The 22,500-nt window shown below is 39.7% G+C and overlaps 1 protein-coding gene across 1 annotated transcript in view; it reads right to left on the bottom strand.

Moving 5' to 3' along the window:
* LOC126482244 (CAR1 transcription factor-like) overlaps positions 1-22,500 on the bottom strand; it is a 93,768-nt gene that overhangs the window by 60,589 nt on the left and 10,679 nt on the right. The window lies entirely within an intron of this gene.

Here is a 22,500-nt window from a genome sequence, read left to right on the forward strand (position 1 = left end):
TTGGGACCCTAGTTGTTGGGCTGCCCCAGTCCAATTATGCTCCTGCTCAAGTCACTACTGGACAAAAAATTCTTATTTGCAGTTTCCTCTCTATTGGATGTGTTCACATTAGTCACATTATGTTGCTGCTGTCATAATATCAGCTTCCATCCCTGTTAGCCATGACCACAGAGATATGCATGGCCAAAATACAAAGTTGCCTTCAAAATTGTCCACAGCAACTGCTCTAACAGCTTCCCAATTAAATGCTCGAATATACCAAAATGGGATAATGATGCATTGCCTGTAGTTCTGTCAAACTGTGCTCTTACAGATTACTTTAAAGACTTCAGTTTTGAAATTTCCTTTCCCCTCCAAGTGATGTAGGACTTGCCTTATGCGTGTCAAGGAATCCAAATTTACATTGCAGTTGGATTTTGTGTAAATGTTACATTAGTTTCTTGTAAAAGTTGTAACAGCAGTCCCTGACAGGAATGCCTCATGTTAAGTCACCAGTACTGAGTACCACACTTGTTGATGATAGTTTTGTTGTTTAAGCTGTGTATCCAAATTGGCATATAGTTCCTTTAGTTGCTGGATATAAAATTTTCCAATTGTTTAAACTCCCACACCTTTATGCTGGTTCTTCATGCAGTCATTGTTGCTCTCTGCAGTGTTACTATGAATATGTGCTAGGCTGTTACAGTATTTGTGATTTATGATGCCGTATATCATTGCTACCAATGTCACATAGTACACTTCAAGACACCTACACTATCTTCTTTGTAAATTAGATATACTTTTCTGCATATCACCTTAACACTGTCCACAGTATGAAGTGGCTTCCACCTAGTCATTCACTATGAAACACACAAGTCTCACTTGTTCTGTGTGTGCAGGTACAAATCAGTGTGGCTGATACACTGATGCCAGTTGCCACTGATGCATTTTTACGGGAGAATGCCATCAATAGCGATTTGGATGCCTACAGTGCTATATTTCAATCACATTGCAGTCTGCTGTAGCAGTGTGAACAACAAGAGCTATTCAGTGTAGTTTGGGGGCTAACTGAGCATGTGCTAATCAACACAAAATACATAATTCACATAGAAAATAACTATCCAAACCCTAACCAACAATGTGCCATGAACAAACTGCTTGCATCTGTAAGAAGCTCCCTAACAGGGTAGTGTGACTCAATTGAAATGAAAACTTATGTGCTGGCCACGCATGTTAAGTATCTGTGGGCATACCCTCAACACATTAAACTTCCTTGCCTCTGGGGCAGCTATTAGCATGTTGGAATCCAAAATATGAACTTTGATGAAGAATTACTCTAACACAACAACACTCTGGAACAGGTTAGTACACCCCTAAATAGACAAAGCTCATAAAATCATAATGTATTGTTGAGGCCAGTGTCCTCCATTTTTGTAGGTATGCAGTCATTACAGTACTTGCAGATAGTTTAAAGTGTTTCGATCAGGATTCTGGGTATTCATGTGGCCTTTATGGCTTCCAATCAACATCACACTACTAATACAAAAGAAAGTGAGTCACATAGTTGTAAGTTGCCACAACTCTGCTACACTACATGGCATGTCATTTGCAACGTGTGCCACGTGAACTGCTGTGGCTCAACACTTTGGGATCTGCTGGTTCTCAGTAACTTGAAATCCAATGGAGACACTATCAGAATTGTACATGACATAATTTCTCTATCTCCTAACTGTGACAGTCTGTAATTTTATAATGGTCTTTTATTCCTTTCCCCTTTCATGAGGGGTGTTCATTCCAGCAAACTAAGCTGTACCATTATTTCGGTGACTGGCAGTGTCCTTACACCAGCCTCCAAACACCAATGTTGCCTTGCTTTTTGCGGGCACCTTTGTCCTCCTCTGTGACAGTGGCTGTATATGGCAGCTGTAATGAATTCAGACAATTAAAATTAAAATATTTCGTGGTTCTTCACTTGGATCATTATGCAGTTTTCGTCAATCTCACTTTTATAAAATTTCTCATGTATGTACTTGCCACAGCACCTGATTCCTAATCTCCATCACTATTTTAGTGTAGCAACTTCTTGACATTAAAATGAGCATGTGCAGTGAGAAGACAACCACTGCCACATATCAAGATGTTTGATTTACACTCAAATTCTGTTGATGTAAAGTTATTTAGCTTCTTAATATTTTTGCAGATGCCGCAGAAGTTGAGGATGGAGGAACTGTTAGCAGGTGAGATATTTGCTTCCTTCAGTAGCTTAATTACACATTAAAGTTATGACTTTAATATTTTATTATGTGGTACTTTATTTTTCATCTTTTTCTTTGACATTAATATTCCATTGGTGGTGTGCTAAATAATTTTTGTGAAACAGTTTTTCAAAATTCTATACTATAACTTAACACTGGATGTTAATTATGTCATACATAATTCATACTGAAAATTGGCGGTGTTATTGTAACTACGAAAGATTGATTACAAATGTGCAGTTGCAATGAAAATGTGTACTGTAGTAGATTGTGAGGGAAATGTGGTCAAAGAGAAAAAAAGACAACTTTTTAAGTACCAAATTGACATTTAGAAATTTGTCATTGTAATGTTAAGCAAACATTACAAATAGGCACACTACGATAAGTAGTAATGAATTTTGCCACCTGACTGATGTGTGAAATAGCCTGACCCATCTGGGTGCCACAGTTACTCTCAATCCCTCACCTGCCAAGAGTGTTATTGACTACCCGGTGACAACATGCTACTGAGTACAAGGTGGCTGACTTGTTGGTGGCTTCACAACTTGTGTACTGCATTCTTGAGACCCATCTCATACTCCTCTCACCCCCTCTACTCCCATACCAGCTTCCCTAATTTGAAACTTTTGGAGTTACCCTTAACTTAAGTTTCACAATCCTTCCCTCAGTACTAGCACCCCTACACTGCCCTTTCCCATGCCTAGCTCTGTACCTGTACCTGTACCTCCTATGTTACACCCTCTGCCACCCCATCCCCTCTATGACATTTGCATTAAATCTGTCCACCACAACTCCTCACGCAGTTGGCCTGCAGGCTTATGACAATTTATCTGATTGGCAGAGGGACAGAACACAACAAATGTTATTCCAGGCTTAGCCTTTTACTGCTTATTTCCAGATTAACCCTTTCATGGCCAATCGAACATCTTAGGCTGATGCATAACACTGTAGTGTTTCCTACAAGTTAAAAAACTCAGACTATACATACTGGAGACTTAAATCATCATAAATAATATAATTTGTTTCGCTGTTCACTTCAGTCTGTTGGGATAACTTTCTGAATCCACAACTGTAGAAATCATGTGATTTTGTAGCAAAGAGCCATGTTCAAAGTGTATTTTCACCCCAAAGGAAGTATGTCAAGATCATTGAACAGAGAGCAGAGAAGATGAAATCTGAGGGTGCAAGATCAAATGAAAAAGGTGGGTGCAAAATGACTTCTCAACCCAGTTGTTCTATAGTGTTTGTTGCCAGTCTAGCAGAATGCTGGTGACTGTTACTGTGGAATAGCACCACTTCACACAGTCTTCCTGGATGTTTTTCTGGGACTATATCTGCAAGATGTCTGTTGTTGACAATAAATACCAACAGGGAAGTTACACCTCATGAAAGCAACTCGTAGTACACCACATGGTGACGTACATCTACATCTACATGATTACTCTGCAATTCACATTTAAGTGCTTGGCAGAGGGTTAATCCAACCACAATCATACTATCTCTCTACCATTCCACTCCCGAACAGCGCATGGGAAAAACGAACACCTAAACCTTTCTGTTGGAGCTCTGATTTCTCTTATTTTATTTTGATGATCATTCCTACCTATGTAGATTGGTCTCAACAAAATATTTTCGCATTCAGAAGGGAAAGTTGGTGATTGAAATTTCGTAAATAGATCTCGCCGCAATGAAAAACGTCTTTGTTTTAATGACTTCCATCCCAACTCGCATATCATATCTGCTACACTCTCTCCCCTATTATGTGATAATACAAAACGAGCTGCCCTTTTTTGCACCCTTTCGATGTCCTCCGTCAATCCCACCTGGTAAGGCTCCCACACCCCGCAGCAATATTCTAACACCGGACCTCTCCACAATATCCATAACATTATCTTGTGTGGATGCTCAAAAGTCTATGTGGCACTGCTGCTTTGTTTGGATTAAAGCATTCGTTTCCGTTCTTTCTCTTACATTAGCATAAAAACAAAATTTCTAGTCATCAGTAACAATACAGGTTAGAAATGGTCAGTGGTATTCACCCACTAATCAAGAACAAGCAAGAGGGTAATGTACATACAGCCAACCACTGATTTATATGGTTTGGCATGTGGTACCCATATGCTTTATTGTTGAACCTTCTCCTTTGTATTCAAATGCTGCACAGTGACGGAATGGTCATACTTCATCACATTTTCTGGTTCTTGAGTGCAATGATGTGCATCATCGTGGATTAATGCATTCAGATGATCTTCATCAAATGCTGAAGGTCTTTCTGAAAATGGAGGGTCAATAATGTCAAAACAATCATCCTTTAAATTAGAAAATCTTTCCTTGCCATGCTCTGTCCCATGGCATTATACCCATACATGGTGAAAACGTTACCATTGAAACCACATATTCATAAACACCACTGTTCTCATTTTGCCCACTTAGCCATTTTAAATTAAAATGTAGCAGTGCTTTGTGTCAACATAATATTCATAGAATGACAATTTACCTAAAAGAATGTGTCCACATTAAGTGAGAACAAGGTAATGTACTTCGTAAAAATGGTGGAAAAGACAACTGTATCCTTTGATCCCTAGGCATATGAACTTGTCTTAGATCACATGTAATGCCCCCAACAACACAAAACACAATGATGGGAAAGGCTGACTTAAAGCATACATTGTGTGCTCACTCTTACATTATTGGTATCGGCTGCATAAGTAACAATAACACAGTGCACAGTGTTCACTTAAGACGTCTCTCTGTTTTTGCTCCCAACATTTAATGTTCTAATGATGTACCAACATCATAATGCATTGATGATGGGTGGTTTAAATAAAAAATATGTACAAATGAAAAGAGCTTCGTGACAAGGCTGAAGATATCGGTACATAGGACACTGCATAGAACTATATGGAACATTGTAGATGTAACTGTAGATGTGCTCCAAGGAAGTGTGTGGGCCCCTTGATATTGATGTTTTATATTAATGACATCACAGACATTCTTCTTCTTTTTGTTTTTCTGTTTGGGGTATCTAATGACCACATACTAATTTCAATGCTTCCTCCTTTGTTCTTCTTCCAGGTTTCCTTCGTCTTCACTATCTATCCTTTTTTCTTCCTCAGACCATTCTGACCCTGTCTTCCTCTTCTTCTTCCTGCCTTGGAATGCTTCCATTTGCAACACTTTCTTCTTGAAATCCTATCATTCTGCTGGGTCTTTTTCTTGTATTTCTTTCCAAATCTTTCCTAACTACTTGAATCTGTCCTGTTGTTGACATCTTGTCCCAAAGATGCTTAACAATATGTTTGGTTAACCTGTTGCTGTTCACTCTGTATAAATGTCCAAAAAATAATAGTCAGCTCTTCTGCAGCATTTCAGTTGTTTTTCCTATGCTGCAATATACTTTATTACTTCTTAATATTCATACTTATGGATTTCCTAGCAGTCTGAGTATTTTTCAAATGATTCTTAATTCTAGGACCTGAAGTTTGTATAATTCATAATTCAACATTAAACATTCACTTGCATAGAGACATTCTGGTTTTACTACTGTACTGTAGTGCTATATTTTCAAATTTTTAGACACACACATCTTGTTGTAAATGTTCATTTTTATATCATATGCTTTCTCCATTTTACATACTCTTTTGTCTACAGCAAATATTTTTGAAGCCATTGCCTTGAATCTTTCCTCACAAATATTTAAATTTATAAACCCTCTTTATCAGTTCATTATCTGTTACTAGGATTTCTGGGTCATTTTTTTATGTTTGTCCTAAAAAAATTTTTCTACAGAAACTTTTAAAGCTGCTTTGTTAGGTATACCTTCCAAGAGGTTGATTTGTATTTCTGAATTTGTTATATTTTTATAAAGAATGGCATAATCATTTGCAAATACTAGACACTGAATTTCAGTATCTCTTTTTCCTGAAGTCTCCAGTCTCATTGTGACAGCTTATGTTCTTTGCCTTTTGTTTCAATTATCTTACTATTTCCTCTAAGATGCAGTTGAGGTGGTGTGGAAACATGTTGTCACCCTGCATTTCACCTGTTATTTTGAGTGCCTTAGGTGTTTCACACCAAAACCTTATTTATGCTTCAGTGTGTGGGTGTTTCACGAATAAGGTTTGCTAGTTTAGTGTAATGCCAAGTTCTCGAGTCACTTTACCCACTGTTAACCTGTCAATCAAACGCTTTTCTAAAACCTGTAAATGTTAAAACTATGTCTTAAAATTCGTATGGACTAAAAGTTGAAATTCTGTTCTGAGCCAGATTTGATCTTTCTAAATCCACTCTGATATTCTCCCAAATGGCTGTCAAGTGTTACTTCTACCTTGTTTAGTAATATTGTTAAAAATATAATATAGCCCACTGGCAACAGATATATACCTGTGCAATTATTTAGATAATGCCTATGACTTTTTTGTGCACAGGATGGATAGGAGCCACTTTCCAGTCTTCTGGAATCTTTTGTTTCCCATATTTCTTCAGACATAATCTGAAGGTTAGTTGTCATTACTGCTTGACACCAGTTATGATTGAGATGATTTTATTTCTTCTCCACTGGCTTTGTTGTTTTTCAGGGTTTTTGTTTGTTTGTTTGCTGTAGGTGGTAGATCTGCTTCCATGTTTTCATCAAATATCTGGAAATTCTAGCTAACAATTCAGTTATCTACAGTTCAAGAGTTGATCAAAGTACTTTCTTAGTAATTTACATGTGTGGTTATTGCTTAGACCTATTTTACCATTTTCGTCTCTGATGTAAATACATTGGAGCATGATAGCCCTTTTTGAATAAAACCATGACTGTATGTATGAGAGCATTTTTTCTGCTGTAGTACACAGTGATTCTTTTTTATCACTAATTATGATACTCGTGTCATCTGCAAATAGTAGAATTTTGGCTGAACTGTCTGGAGCCTGTATGTCATAGATATAAACTAGAAATAACAATGGGCCCAGAATGCTGCCCTGAGAAACAACTATTTAAATTTGTTTTGGTTCAGATATGGGTTTAAAATTGTGAAGATTCTTGGATGACCTCAGCTCAACAACTTGTGACCTGTTTTGCAGATAGGATTCAAACCAATTTTTAACGGTACCCCTGATGCATATTGCTTAAAGTTTCCCTGGTAATATTACATTGTTCACAGTATTGAAGGCTTTGGCTAAATCTAGATTAATTCCAACATCCTGTTTATTTGACTCAAAATTTCTTACTATTTCTGTGCAATATGGCTGTTTCTGTACTGTGCCATGTTGACTGTTATTTACTAGTTTATGTTTTTCTATATATTTTGTAACCCTGATTTTCCTTAATTCCTCAAGTATTTTGGAGAAGGATGGGAGGAGAGATATAGGTTGGTAATTTTCTATTTTATGTCTGTCACCATTTTTGTATAGAGGTATCACTTTAGAGATTTTTAGTTTATCCGGAAATATCTCTTCACTAAGGGACAAGTTTGCTACGTGTACTATAGGTTTGACAACACATGGAGCAATTTTCTTAATTATTGATACAGGTACATCATCCAAACCAGAGGACAATTTCGATTTCAAGCATTTAATGACTTTTAGAACTTAATGCTCGTCTGATGGGATTGCCATCATGCTGGTATTTACCATTGGAGACATCACTGTTAATTGTTGCTTAAATTTACTGCTTAAAGTAATGGGAATATTAACAAAATAATTGTTTACATTGTTTGCCATGGCATTTTTTCTATGGGGATATTTTTATTGTTTTTAAGATGGATTTCCTGTTCTTTAGTTTGACCTTCTTTTTTTTTTACCACATCATTCTGGACTTGTTACTAGCCTGCCTTATTAATCTATCATTACTTAATAATTTTGCTTTTGATATTACTTTGCAGTAAGTCTGTTTGTATGTTCTCACATACTCAACAAACTGCTGATCATGACATGTTTTTAACTTTAAACTTAGTAATTTCATGGTTTCACTTGACGTTTTAATTCCGGGTGTACTCCAGGTCCCTTTGGATCCAGATGATCTGTAACCCAAAAGCTTTTTTGGGAAGCACATTTCAAAGTATGCCATAAAAGTGGAAGCAAATGTATTGTAAGCATCATTTGTGTTTGTTTGTGCCAAGACCTCTGGCCAAACTGCATTTTTAACATTATTTTAGAACTGATTACAATTTTCAGTAGAGAAACATCGTTTGTGCTCCTTTTATGTTCCCCTCCTTGGGAGTTGCAGTGAGATTAAGGGTTAGTGCATTATGATCTGATAATCCTATATTCACATTTGTAACTGCAACTTCATGTGTGACCACATTTGAGAAGATGTTATTTATTAGGCTTTCACTGGAATCTGTTGTTCTAGTGCCGGCCGCAGTGGCCGTGCGGATCTAGGCGCTCCAGTCCGTAGCCGCGCTGCTGCTACGGTCGCAGGTTCGAATCCTGCCTTGGGCATGGGTGTGTGTGATGTCCTTAGGTTAGTTAGGTTTAAGTAGTTATCAGTTCTAGGGGACTAATGACCACAGCAGTTGAGTCCCATAGTGCTCAGAGCCATTTGATCCATTTTGTTGTTCTAGTGGCAGCTGATACGTGGGGAAACAATTTGAAGCTTTTAGTATGTCTAAAAACTTGTATTTTACTGGCCTCTGGACCAATAGATTAATATTAAAGTCACCACAAAGAATTATGGTAGAGTTCTCATTTGAGAAAAATGTCGAGCATTTCTTCCAAATTCTTAAGAGAGACTTCAGTATCTCCAGATGGTGATCTGTGAATTGCTGCAACAATTACTTTCTTTTCTATGATTAATGGTTTAGCCTCATATCTTAACTTAAATTTAAGCTTGGGATTTAGATAAAAGCATACACCACCACCTTTGACATTTTGCCTATAGTACTGACTGGCAAGTTTATAATATGTGTGACCAAAAAGACTTAAACTATATGAGTTAATTGTATAAGGCTCAGTCACAACTTCTGTGCATGGCTATGACAGGTGGTGTGGGCAGCCTATCAAGTTAGGCTGTGGTCTCCTGATCTCACATTTTGTGCTTGCTTACTCAGTTGTGCAGGACTCTGACACTTGTCTCACTCCTCTGTCAACACAGCTTCCCTTTCATGTCGTTTGTCCCCTAACACTGCAGTCAGGTGTCATGTGGTGTAACTATTTAATACAATGATGTATTATATTCTGTACCTTATCTTCTATACTTCTTCTCAAACTCTGTTATAATTACTTTAAAATTCAAAATTGATGCCTTTGACGCATCACATTTTTATAAATAACTTACTATGTCACTTTTGACTTAACAAATTATTTATTCCCTTCATCATCACACTCGTGAACTACACTAAAAGATCACCTTCATTCAGTATAAAAGAGACACTCACAATAATTTTGAAGGTTCCTCTTCTGTGTCTCACAACATACATCAGTTGTTGAAATAACTCCTTTGGCAGCCTATTGCTTTACAGGACAGTGTGGTGACCCCACAGAATACTTATTTTCACACATGTAGTTTGGCACCCAAAGCTGCTGCAATAGCTGTACAGTGCTGAAGGTGCATATTGTCCCCTGATGTAAGTCACCACACACAAAATAGAAATAACACTAATGAACAATATCTGTACATTTATGTTTGACATGTTGTTTTCTATTGCTCTTTTCATAATGTGTACACAACACTTCTTTCAAAATGGCATTCATTGATAAGAAGTCATTGATATGTGCATCTCTCCTCTGGAGTGGTACGTACAAGCACAGTCTGTGAACATGGTGCCCAGTGAACACAGTCAAAAGTTTTTTAAATTTTTTTCCCTATATGCCATGAATGTGGATTTCTTTTCGTAACTATGGCTTCTGAGATTGGTTATAGCCGCAGTACATCATTGTCCGTGATAAAATACGCAAATTTACCCTCAATTGCAGCCACAATTTAAGACCATGTCACTAAAGTGAACATAAAGTACTTGAAAGATGTTTTCCTCTCTGTGTGTACAATAGTATCCAGTGCAGAACCACAGCGGCTGCGGACACCCGAGGCTGGAACCAGTACTGGGGCTGAGGACATACGTGCAGTGAAGTCACCTGGTGAGTAAGAGTAACTTTACACGTAATTGCAGCCTTAACTAAAGCAGTACATAAAGTACTTAAAAGACGTTTTACTCTCTGTGTGTACAATAGTAGGCAGTGCAGAACAACAGCGGCTACGGTCACCAGAGGCTGGACCCAGTACTGCAGCTGCAGCAAAGTCACCTGGTGAGTAAGAGTAAGAGCCCACTGTGCGAGGCTTACATTCCTGCTCTGTACACTAGAGAATCAAATGTATCTGGACACCTATTAGTGGACATTAAGATCTTGTGTTCTCCTTTATGGGGACTTGAACTCTTCTGGGGACACCTTGACATTTCGAAATCTCTGTGGGTGGATGCCAGCCCATTCTTCCTTAATAGCTGATACGAGACAAGGTAGAAATATTGGACACAGGGTATGGAGTGAAAATGCCATTTATAACTAATCCCTAAGACGATCCATTGCTTTCAGGTTGGAACATCGGCAGGCAAGCCTTCTTCAGGAATGCCACTGGTTATAAGCCTTTGCCTAACAATGCTGATCCATGAGAGGTACAAGTGTTGAGCTGATCAAATCGGTCGTTATCTGTGAACTGTTCCCCTGCTGTGTATAGTACACAATAATGTCAAATATGTACCTACCCTTCTGCATTTATCATATCCTGAAGTACAATAAGGGGAGAACAAGTTAAAGAGGAGAAATTGCATATTGTTACACTGCCTGCTCTGCACTGCATTGTTGGCAGTAGAGGTAATGGCGGATAATGTTCACTTAGTAGTCACCACATCCAAATTCTTCCGTCAGATACCCACGGAGTATAGCACTGTTTGTCACTCCAAATCTCGTTTCCACTCATCCACTCACCAGCAATCATAGGTTTTTATGCTACAGTCAGTGTGACTTTATGTTGAACAGAAATGTTGTTTCCAGAAGCTGCTCAGCCATTGTAACCAGTTTTTCTAACTCCCTGTACACAGCCATTTCCTTAGCGGGCTCCTAGCTGCACTTCAAAACTGAAGAGTGACTGCAGCATCTAACTGCAAGCTGGTTTTTACTATTTCCTACCACAATGACAGAAGCACTTGTCCATCAGCATACTGTGTGTGCCTGGACTTCATGTAGCATTGGTTGTTCCTTCACATTTTCACTTAACTGTCAAATCACTGACAGCTGACTTGGGCAAGTTTGGAAGGGCTGAAATGCATCCCTGTGTTAATTATTCAGGTGTAATGCAAAGAAAAGTCCATGTTCAGTGTACTTAGATCCCTGACTGATGAATTCTGCTTACAAAACAGTATTACCTGCCACTTCCTATAATATATATGACAGCAGTATCTGTTCCCAAAAGAACAATTACCATGGATGACCATGCAGCATTGCTAGAAATGAAATAATTAAATGGACACCCTAGCTGCAAACAGGTGGTGATGTACTTCATTGGGGATTTGTTGAAAATGTGTGGCCCAACCGGGACTCGTTCCCGGGATCGTCTGTTTACATGGCAGACGCTCTATCCATCTGAGCCACCGCGGGCACAGAGGATAGTGCGTCTGCAGGGACTTATCCCTTGCACACTCCCCGTGAGATCCACATTCCCAACATGTCCACCCCACTACATTCGTAGTGTGCCTAACAGATGTTTGCCGATCGTACTCATTACTCGTGGCAGATTAATCTACCAAGTCCCGTACGAGTTTGGGCATAGCGTGTGCGTTCGCACAAGAATGTCAATGGCCGGGAAGCCGTATTTTAACTATATATGATGGTAGTATCTGTTCCCGAAAGAACAATTACTGTGGATCACCCTGCAGCTTTGCTAGAAATGAAATGATAATTAAATGGATGGAGCGTCTGCCATGTAAGCAGGAGATCCCGGGTTCGAGTCCCGGTTGGGGCACACATTTTCACCATTTCCCCAATGAAGTACATCACCGCCTGTTTGCAGCTAGGGTGTCCATTTAATTATCATTTCACTTCCTATAATAGTAGCTCCACCTCTCATTGAATTAAAGTGCTCAGTTGCCCGTTACATAAGGGTGCCCAGGTATTTTGATTGGATAGTGGGTTTATAGTTCTTATCTATGTGATTTCTGCAACCCCTTAGTCAGTCCACCATACACAATTGAATTAGAATCCAGAAATCACAATATATTTTATTATATTTATGTTTTTGAATATTGAGGACTTTGATTTGGGGCGAGTATTTACTGACTTACAGAAATACAAAGTTTGCCTCTATAGCTGTGGAAATGTGTGTGCTGAGAATTACTGGGAGGGAAAAGGAAACAGAAAAATGGACAGGGAACAGGCAGGGTTAGGAGACGTAGTGTGGAGGTAGTGGAGATGAGTGATACATGTAGTGATGGAGTGAGTGACGGATAGGATAAGACAATTACATGCTCGTATCCTAGGGAGGTGAGTGGGGGGAACATTGAGGTGACAGTCTGGTGAGAGGCATTGAGTGGATATCAGGCTACATGGACTTCAAGCTGCAATGCCTGTAGCTTGAGACCAGAATACCAGGAGAAGCCAGGGAAGAGGCTTAATCAAACAGTGGGACTCCAAATAATGAATGAATGATGTGAGTAGAAGAAACTGAGGATGATTTGTATTTCAAAACTGAACATTTTTGTACAACCTATTAGGGTAGTAACTTAAATGGAAATATTGGGGTGTGAATCTAGTTTATAAATGGTCATAGCTGATGTGTTCAGCACTACCATAAGTTATTTGATAATAACATTTTCAGGGGCTCCCTTAACCTTCCTGTGGTCAATCCGACATAAAGGTCCTGCCAAAATGTTTGTTTCAGAATCTGCACAACCATTGGAATGTCCCATTTCATTGTGTACTGTGATATTTTGTTCAGTTTATGTACAATTAGAACCCAGAAGCTGACAGGTGATGCTAGAATGTGTTTTTTCTTTGTTGGTACAAAAGTGAGTACAGTATGTTTTGTAGAAGGAGCTTCCTATCTTTGGCTTAATTGTGGATGGCAAAGACAGTGTAGATATTATTTATCTTTGTTACATTATTTGCTAGGTATATACTATTTGACATCTATTTTCACTGATAACTCATTCTTGAAGAAAACTGATGTCTGTGTCTTGTAACTAAAATTAATGCATGTCTTTATTAATGAAAATCATATCAAAATCATGACTGTAGTTGGAAATCTACCACCCCAAATGTACAGATACTGTTCTTTTGATGTACTGTTTTTCTTCTTTCTCATGAGATAGTGTACTGGAGACATTTGTTTTCTTTTCCTTATTTTGTCTTGAATGTCTCAGTAGTTTCTTGGAATTAATTGTTTACAATTATTTATGGAGCTGTCTTTTGAATAATGGGTAGGGTGGTTATGAAGAATACAGTCAGCAGAAATAAGGTTTCTATGGTCTACTTTATAACATATGAAAGCTGATCACCTCTAAAATGAAGGTGCTGGGAGTGTATAGTAGAGTGGAAACAACTGAAGCATGTGGGATGAATGTGTCAATGCTTTTGGAGAGAATGGCTGATAATACAGTATCACTTCCTGTTCACTAGATTTGTCTCTGGTGCCAGTACCTTTGTTCATAAAATATTTCCCATCAAGACTTTCACTACAGTTTGATACCAGACCAATCTGTTCGTCTTTCTGCCTCACCTCTCTACAGGGAGTCCAGCAGGGAGCTGCCTTGCCCCATCTGCCACCCACACTCATGGTCATATGTCCCACCTAATGTGGATGATCCATGCACAAGGAGAGAGATGTGCTCAGGTAGCCATGAACAATAGAACTTCATTGCAGCACAGAAGGCACATGATAATGTTGGGCAAGTGAAACAGCTTCCTAGTGCAAGCAACATAAAAATACTCCTGATATGCTGTAAGGTTGTCACTAATATGAGCTAAGCTGAGCACTGCAAGCTGCACTGATGATGTCCTAGATTCCAATGTTGCTGTGCTCAGAGGAAAAGTTTTGACTGTAACAGCAGCCAAAAGTATGAACTGTCATCCCCATGGAGGAGATGGCAGTGCCATCCATGAGGCACACACCTGGAAGAAAAATACAGAAATTGGGCCAAGACATCAGTAAGGAGGGATGATGATGTGGAATGGTGCAGGCAGAAAGATACCAGGATGAAAGAAAGAAGTGGCACAAGGCATTTGAACATGGAGCAAAACCATTCAAACACTATGCAGAAGCACTTGAACACAGAGATGAAGGCTACCTAATGGATCACAAGACACTGGTAAAAAGCTTCCAGAGACAAAAAAGGAATTATAAAAGCACAAGAAGAGGGATGTTCCTGAGTGGACAAGAGGAAGAGTGTTTCATTGCGGGACAGATGGTACATGCCAACATGAAGCAAATGAAACAGCTTTGTGATGAAGGCAAGGTAGAGAATGCCCTGATGCATGAAAAGATTGCCACTAATATGAAAACTATTCTTGAAGCTTCCAGTTGAGCACCCTGTAAGAACTGACAAACACTGCTGTAGGTTGCACTGGCAATGCCAATATTGTGGGCTGCATTCTTATTAATATAGTCATGCATTCCAAAGTAGATAGTTGATGTCGAGTCTGGAACTTGGGTTGGCTGGTGAGCCTCTGTACATTCCCCTACAAAGGCTATGTAGTGGAGAAATACTGTTAAGTTGTCCAGTGTCGCATGGCTCCAGGGTGGAAACCATGCAGTGGCTGTCATTGGCAAGATCCGCTGCACTGAGGGTGAGTTTCAGTTTCAAGCCTGTTAAGATGCCAGCAACTGACATACCTCTGTTGTGTGGCATAAGGCAGGATTGTAAAGCACCAGCCAGATGCTGCACCACCCACTTCCACCTCATTCCAATTATGTCTCCTAATCCATCCTGTTCCCATACGCATCAGATTTTCTTTCTGTCTCACCTCCACAAAAAATCCACCTGAGAAATAATCTGCCTCACCTGCCACTCATTCTCCTCACTACTTGTACCCATCTGTAAGTAAAGAAAGGAGTGTTACATTGAATGTGTTTGATGTGGCATTATTACTGCACAAACAGCAAAAATGTGGTAAGTGATAAACATTTTTGCTATTACTTTCTGTGGGGTATCTGTGAGAGAAATTCATGATAATTTAAAATTATTGGTGAAGTTTTCTGCAAAACACTAAGTGCTCTCATTGCCAAATACTGGATGAATATAATGTCAGTACATGAATGCAATTAGTGAAGGTGCATAAACAAGCTTACACACAGTTCCTAAATGTTAAACATGAAACAGTGTGTTAACTGTGTAACATAAGATTGTATGTTTTATAAAGCAGATAAGTACAGGATCTTAAATTTTAAAATTTGAGCAATTTTTATGTGAAATGATGACAATAAACACTTATTGGTCCCTGCCAGTCTTCAGATAGCAAGCATGCAACTGGAATAAAGTTCTGGCTTTCTGGAACTCGGTAATATTGATGGTTGTTTATAATTGAGTAGATTAGATGCTCAATTATACACTGATCCGTAGGTTTTCTAAAAGATAGAAACAATTGATTCTGTTCTTTATCAGGTCATGTTGAAACACACTTAGTTTATCACTAGTTTGCTTTACTTGTGCAGATAAGGTATTTTTTATGTTAACACGCAAATTCTTTTTTTGTCAATCAGGCCCTGCTGAGGAGAAAGGCACGCGTCCCATCGCTCAGGTGAGTGAAAGTAGTGGATGCACATATGAGACTGGCAGAGCAAGTGTGATTTTCACCAGTAGCATATAAAGTTTGGTTCTGTGGCGTGTAATAAACCCCACACTGCTTCCTGTCCTCCTCCCAGGGTGAGGACATATTTCATCAGCTCAGGGCTTGGAACCGTTAAAATACTTCCTCCTATTCTGAGCTACTTTGCACACTACCCACTTGCTTAATCAAATAAACACCTTTATTAATATCATATTCATCTCCATTTCAGTCTCATTGCGTCTCCCATGGCAGTCTGTTTCCTGACATCACAAACTTTGCAACTTCTTTAGCACTGTTAACTGAAATGCTATGTCAAGTCTAAATTACCTGCTAAATGACCCAAAAAAAAATATCTCAAAGACCACTCATATACTGGCTCTTAATTTAAAACAAGTAACTCTCTTTAATTATTAATGTCAAGTCATGTGTCATTGGTCAGTGTACAGAATCTTACTGACAGCTCAACTTCATCTTCGTTCTCCTGATGTAATGGCAGTTGTCATGATGATGACAGTTCTAGGGGGAAGGCACATTGCTGAACAAGAATGAGACAGCAAGATATAAACTCATGGACTGGTTGTTTGTGTTGCCATCATCATTTGTGAAAGTGGCATGGCTGGATCATGTAAAAGTTGGGAATTCCTGTGGATGCTGATAACCATGCCATTGAGTGCCCCGTAACCAGGTATCATCATCATCATGATAGAATAAAACACTGAAATCATAATGAACTGTGAAGAACGATAAACTAATTATCGTTATCCCACCCTGCAGATATGCTGCATCAGTCTCCACTAGACTTTGTGTGTTTTGGTTGGAGGGTGTTACTAGAGGAGGACAAAATGCATGCGTTTTAACTCACACAGGCTGGCGTGAGGTCTGGAACAGGACAAGGAAAAACGGACTTAGCTGGTGGAATACTTAACTTTAATCCATTAATGATGAACGTCTGTCTTGATGGTACATAATTCACAATGGCTGATTTAATGGCTACCACCTAGCAAGTGTGGTGTCTGACGGTGACACCACATTATGCACAACAGAGAAGGGTATAAAAGTTTAAAGCCACCATTTGAATTAAAATAAAAAAAAAAACACTTTGTGGTGGTGACCATTGTTCATCGGTACTACAGACATTGTGAGATGTACGCCTTTACCAAAGCGATGTGTTACACCATAGTTGATACTCTTTAAACATGACAATAAATATTCCTCAAAATCGACACTTACCACTTACTGTTGTCTAAAATGCTTGCTGATTGCAGTTGGGAACTGAGATTTCCCCATTTTTGAGCAAATATCACAAACACAAATGACAGGTACTCGCAATCGCAAACACGTTTCAAAGAACCTTTCTAGAATGATATCAGACTCATTCTCCTCCATACATTCATGGTCTGTCAAACTTCCTAAACTCTTCTGAAAATACTTTCCTGCTTGTGAAATAACTACCAAGTGAACTACTTTTAGAGGTATACTTGTCATAGTGTTTGTTATGTTTGACAAATGTTGATTAGTAATTCAATAAAACTACCTTAGTGTACTTAAGCACGTGCATCACAAATTGTGCAGTGTGATTTCAAAGTAACTGTTTAGTTACTTTTGTTGTTAGGGATTTGCTTTCAGTAATATTAATATAGGTCTCTGGTACATTAAACAGAATCGAATGATCATTCTTGTGATCTTTCAGATCTTGCATTGACTTACTTGCCAGCTCCCATGACCATGGCAAACAGTCCTTTATCCAGTAAGTGGTTTCTTTTTCATACATCTTGTTGTTTAGGACCAATATGTGGCACAAATCTTAAAGGTCATGCAATGTGTCAGATAAAATAAAATGTTTAAGAAACCAAAAAAGAGGAGCCATAAGTTTATGTAAATGCAATCAAGAATGTAACACAGGAATGGCCGCTGAGGTGCCACCTCTCCATTTCTTCCCTCCTCCTCTTTCCTAATCATGACATTATTCCAATGGAATACTGGTGGCCTTCAATCCAAAAAGATGACTTGCGGCTGCTCTTGGAATCGCATCCTATGCTAGTTCTGTGCCTGCAGGAAACAAAATTGCATCCTCAAGACTGATTTGAGCTTTTGTATTTCTTCCCAGTCGGCTTTGACTCCCTCTCTCCAAAGATGGCATTCCATATCGTAGGAGGAGAGAGGGGAGTCATGCTGCTCACATGAAAGGACGTTCAAAGTCAACCCTTCTACCTGACTACCCAGCTTGAAGCTATTCCTGTCTGCATTTTACTTCCTCTCCTGAACTTTTGCATATGTACTGTTTACATCCCTCAGTCATTCGGTGTCATGGACACTCTACATCCAGCTTACTGGCCAACTCCCTCACCCCTTTCTGCTGCTCGTTGACTGTAATGCACGCCATTCCCTTTGGAAATCTCCCAGAACCTGACAGAGAGGTGCCCTCTAGGCTGAACTTCTCAGTCACCTTAACCTCATTTGCCTTATCGTGGGAGTACCCATCTTCCTTTTATACTACATGCACTCCTACCCATATCTGGAAATCTCCTGCACTGCCCAATTTGCCCATCATCTCATCACTGTCTCTAGTACGTACTCGAGCAACCATTTACCATTTGCTATCCATTTTCTGACTCCTACCCCACATATATGCACACCGAAATGGCAACTTTCTAGGGATGACTGGAGATTTACTGTTCCCTGGCACCCTTTGAGTGACATAATTTCTCCAGTTGTGATGGCCAGGTAGAATATCTTACAAATGCCATCATTACCACCACACAATATTCCATTCTCGCACTTCATCTTTACTGTGCCATGTCCCAGTGCCTTGATTGACTGAGCTGTGTTGTGACTCAACTCACATGCAGAGATGGTTTCTCCATGTTTTTAACCATCATTCTATGATGGCAAACTGCATTCATTATGAACAGTTGCATGCACAGTGCCGTTGCACCCTTCAGGATAGCAAAAATCTAGCTAGATTTCCTTAACTAGTTCTTCTAACAGTTCCACTACCTCAATTGTTGTATGGGCCCTGCAGGACCAAGATCCATTGGGCTGCTATTCTGCAGAGATTTCAAGCTCCACCCACTATCATTCTGCTTTCCTCCACCAGAAACAAGTGGAGGAGGCTTGGGTAGTACCCTTATTTTGGCAGATTAGCGAGTGCTACAAGCTGCCTTTATTATGATTGGGTGAGAACTTGCTCTCACTTCATATCGATCCTCCAACACAGTGCTGGACGATATTTGCATTCAGATGTTGCTAAACTTTTCTTTTGTGGGCAAGCACTTGCTCTTTCTTATGTACAACTGCATCTGGGCAGAGGGCACCGTTTGCCAGATGCCAGCATAGAGACACTGTCATTCCCATACCCATACCCAAGCCCAGTAAGGAAAAATACCTTCCTTCTAGTTACTGCCCCGTTTCTCCCACAAGCTGTGTTTGCAAACTGATGAAACATGTAATTCATGCCTGGCTGGTATAGTGACTAGAGTGTGGCAATTCACTGACCACTGTACTGTGCGGATTTTGAGCAGGCCGTCCTGCAGCTGACCATCTCATCACTTTGTCAACGTGTGTCGCGAATGGTTTTCTGTGGATATATCAGACACTGGCAGTGTTTTTAAATTTGCAGAAAGCCTAAAACACCTTCTGAAGGATGGGTATTCTTGATCTCTCTACATGCGGCACATCTGAGGCCGCATGCCCCATGTCCTTCAGGTATTTTTAAAGTATTGATTTTTCATGGAATGTTGGTACTGCCTTGTGAGACACCTTCACCAGGAAGTTGGTGTGCCTCAGGGTACTGTTTTGAGTGTGACCCTCTTTGCTATTGCCTTTAACTTTATTATGTCCTGTCTCCTGCAGGTCATCTCCAGCAGTCTACTGTTGCCCACCCCTACCCTGTTACCCTCCCACACCCTGTCCCAGCCTCCTCCTTACCCCCACATGATTGCCTGTTTCATCATGTGCAACTGCTCGCAGCCTGGCTTCAGCTGCCAGAGAGTGTGATCACGTGTGTGAGAGTTGCATTTGCGTGAGTATGTGAGTGTATGTTATCTATATATATCAGAGGCCTTGTTCACTGAGAGCTCACTTTCTTACAGTTTTTTTTTTTTTTTTTTTTGTCGTGCCTGTGTGCCTTCCATGGTATTGTTAAATTCATTTCTGAAGAATTGTGATGGCTCGAGGCATTGAGGTGCTGGGGTAGGGGTCAGTGTACACTTACCAGCAAACAAACAATTGTGCCTTATTAGACAAAAGCCAGGAAAGATCAGACCATTTGGCAATAGTGCCGTAAAAACCAGACCAGGGATTGATCTCGGGGAGATGAGTGTCATTGGTGTGGTAAATGTGAGGTGTCTGATACTGACTCAGTATTCGTGTATGCCCCATATGCTAGTGATCACTTACTTAACTGCATAGGTTATGGACCTGACTCTCAGAAGGTTCAAATCACTGACATATGCATTCCACTGACATATGTATTCCACTGCCACTCATATTCTTCATTTTGCAGCTTGAAAATATATCTCTGCATGTTTTGGAATGAAGGTTAAGGCCTCAAAATTACCTGCTCTTCCCAAATCCATTCTCCTTGGTGAAATGATAGAAGCATTGCACGGTAACCTGAAGGTCCAGAGTTCAAAGCTACACATTTCCATTTTTTAATTGTTTTTGCAAATTCACTAGAAAGAGAGAGACAGATTTTTTGGACATTTATGCAAATAATGGAATTGTGTGTCTGAGTAATTAAATAGCTGCTCTTGTTGCGTATGGGCTTCACTCTGTTTCAGATACATTTATTAAAGTACCTGTAGCTAAAGTAATGAAAGTTATAATGTTTTATGATAGAGAAAATAACCAACAACAAAAGCAACATTTGAAGAGCTCTTCTTAAGACAGAATGAAACATGAAACCTTTAACAGTTCATGATAAGAAATGTTACACACTACTACAACCACACTTAATACTTACCATCCAGACCTCATGGCAAAGAATAGAAACAGTGAAACTAATGATTCACAGTATCATCCAGTTGCACGCCTAGGTAAGCCAAGTGTTGCAACAAAATATTTGATCATATTCCATCAAATCTCATCTGTCACATGTGCCAAAGAATAAATTCACTTTCCATTACAGTGCTTGTGTATAGTCCAGCACAATATCAACATTGTGAAGTGCACTTCAACAAACATTTCTACAGCAAAAAGAGAGAAAATTTCTTCACGGGGTTTACAATACTATTCAGGTTTTCATCACACGATGTTTGTCTTGTATGGGAGTCCTAGTGTACTGCATATCGTGCTCGACAAAGGGAACAGGGAGAAGGGGACGATAAGGAAGATGATGGCGAGGTGAGTTGCAGTCTTGTGTTAGACCATCATAGCAGCAATAGTTGCAGGCACAGATCAGCGTGATTTCCCTAAATTGCTCCAGGCAAATGCCGAGATGGTTCCTTTGAAAGGGCACGGCCGACTTCCTTTCCCATCCTTCCCTAAACCGATGAGACCGATGACCTCGCAGTTTGGTCTCTTCCCTCAACAGCCCAGCCAGCACAGATCAGTGGAAGATGTCATGGAAGGTCTTAGAACATCACTGAGACCCTAATTACAAGTAACAGACATAAGAAATAAATGAATACACCTTTGGTTGTTGTTACCCATGCCCTGGCTCCAACTCAAACCATTAATGTTTGCTTGACTGTGATATTCCTGTGGTGCTGCTTGTGAGTGGATGACTGTAACTGAGGTATTGTCAGAGGTGTTAGTCATCAGAAATGGCATATTAGTCCAATGCTGATTTCTCTCTTGTCATGCTGATAAATGGCAAAAATGTTTAAGGAAATTTTGTTCAAATATGTGGCCTGTCCCCAGTGTAAGCTGTGCAGGGTTCAGCAAACGTCTGCAGTATGCAGATGATTTGGCTTTCCATCCAAGTTTGTCACATATCTGGCAGAGTCGTGCATTTCTATGTATCCTGTGTTGACATGACAAATATTAAGGGGTAGTAACGTGCATTTTTAAAGCTATACAAATTCACCCCAAGGGTGACTATGGGAATGGAAGTTGCCTGAGTATTGGGAACTTTGGATGAAATATCAACCTGTGTGATTGATGAATCTTTGGAATGGCAGAAGTCTACCCCTACTGTAAACAGAGTTTTAAAGAATTTTGTTGAAGGAGGCACTATCAGCAGAATGCCTGGCTCAAGATAATGAGCACACAGCAGGATAACACATAGCTTGCCTGTAAGAGCCAACTAATCCCTCCCCTAGATACGAAGCAGTTGTAGTGAGTGACCAACTTCCCAGTTCCAATGATGCAGTTCACTGAGGGCCAAGGAAAGCTGTACTGCACGCACAATGATCCACTATAAAACAGGAACTCAGTGAGGAAATGTGTTACACTGGCTGGCAGCCACAGAGCTCCATCTGAATGCAATGTGGAACAATGTACTTTTCACAGATAAGTTGTCTTACCAAGACCAAACAGTAGTTTAGCAGCCGCGAGGGTCCAGACATAATAGGGAATAAGTGGT

Source organism: Schistocerca serialis, chromosome 5, assembly GCF_023864345.2.
Source record: "Schistocerca serialis cubense isolate TAMUIC-IGC-003099 chromosome 5, iqSchSeri2.2, whole genome shotgun sequence".
Classification (NCBI taxonomy): Eukaryota; Metazoa; Arthropoda; class Insecta; order Orthoptera; family Acrididae; genus Schistocerca; species Schistocerca serialis.